This window comes from Rhinolophus ferrumequinum, chromosome X (assembly GCF_004115265.2).
Source record: "Rhinolophus ferrumequinum isolate MPI-CBG mRhiFer1 chromosome X, mRhiFer1_v1.p, whole genome shotgun sequence".
NCBI classification, from domain to species: Eukaryota; Metazoa; Chordata; class Mammalia; order Chiroptera; family Rhinolophidae; genus Rhinolophus; species Rhinolophus ferrumequinum.
The window spans coordinates 36,666,615-36,667,748 of NC_046284.1; the positions used below are offsets into that span (position 1 = coordinate 36,666,615).

The window sequence follows — 1,134 nt, forward strand, 5'->3', positions numbered from 1 at the left end:
TCCCCATTCCCTGCAATAACAATGTTCATACCAAATAACTTCAGCCTTCTGGTGACAGCTGGTTGGAGCAGATAGAGTCACCTGACTCAGGATAGAATCAATCCATTGGGATAAGCCAATCAGATTTTGAAGTCTGGAAACCAGAGACTATTGTTTCTTTTTCTTTTTCTTTTCAGAACACACACAAAAAAACACCTTTATTACACGACCTAAGCTAGGAGAGATGATGATTTATTTGCCTTTCTGGGCCTTGAATTTCCTCAGATAGAACTCCAGCTCCTTGCCCTCTTAACACATAGCCATCTGCTCAGCCACACTGGCCTGGTCTTAAAGCGTTGCATGCAAGAAACTTGCCCTGTTGGAACTGTTCCTCTATAAGATTGCTCATTTTGGCATTGTTTTTCCTTTCATCATATTTCTTCTGAATTTTCTTTGATTTTTTTTTTTGTTTAAAATCTCTTCCTCCTCAGGAGTCAGCTTGGCCCCCTTCTTGAGGCCCAGGGGCAGTGCATACTGGGACTCGTACTACTGTCAGTATGGTGTGCTGTCAATGAGCATGATGCAGTTCTTTACTAGAGTCTTGGTGCAGACCAGTTTGTTGTTGGATGTATTGTAGACAACATCAATAATCCTTGTTTTGCACGTACAACACTCAGAGCCCCAGGAGAAGTTCCCCACACCCAGCCTCAGTGCAGGTACTTCTTGTTGCCTCCATGCACACGGACTATGTGTATGCGGCGGGGATTAATCTTAGTGTTGGCAGCAGGGTGTGCCAGCTCATATTTCGCTTCTTGTGGAAGGGCTTTCTCTTGCCCCCCATCTTGCGGCACTTGTGCCAGTTGTCCCAAGAGATGCCCATGGCTCAGTGCTGACTGGAAAGAGAAAACACAGAGTCATGGTCTGGTTTTTTTGAGACTTATTTCTTGAGCATTTCCTATGTGCCAGGAATAGCAATCGGCATCCCTTTCATTCTCACAACAAACTTCGATTGATAACATTGCCCCCATTTTACAGATGAGGAAACTGAAGTTCTGGAAGGGTAAGGGTCATCATCAAGGTTACATAGCTTAAGGAGCCGGCCCGGTGGCTCAGGCGGTTGGAGCTCTGTGCTCCTAACTCTGAAGGCTTCCGGTT

General features: G+C 45.4%; 1 pseudogene; it reads right to left on the bottom strand.

Annotated features, from left to right (window-relative positions):
• Positions 1 to 231: 231 nt before the first annotated feature.
• LOC117027227 (40S ribosomal protein S8-like) lies at positions 232 to 859 on the bottom strand (annotated as a pseudogene).
• Positions 860 to 1,134: the final 275 nt, after the last annotated feature.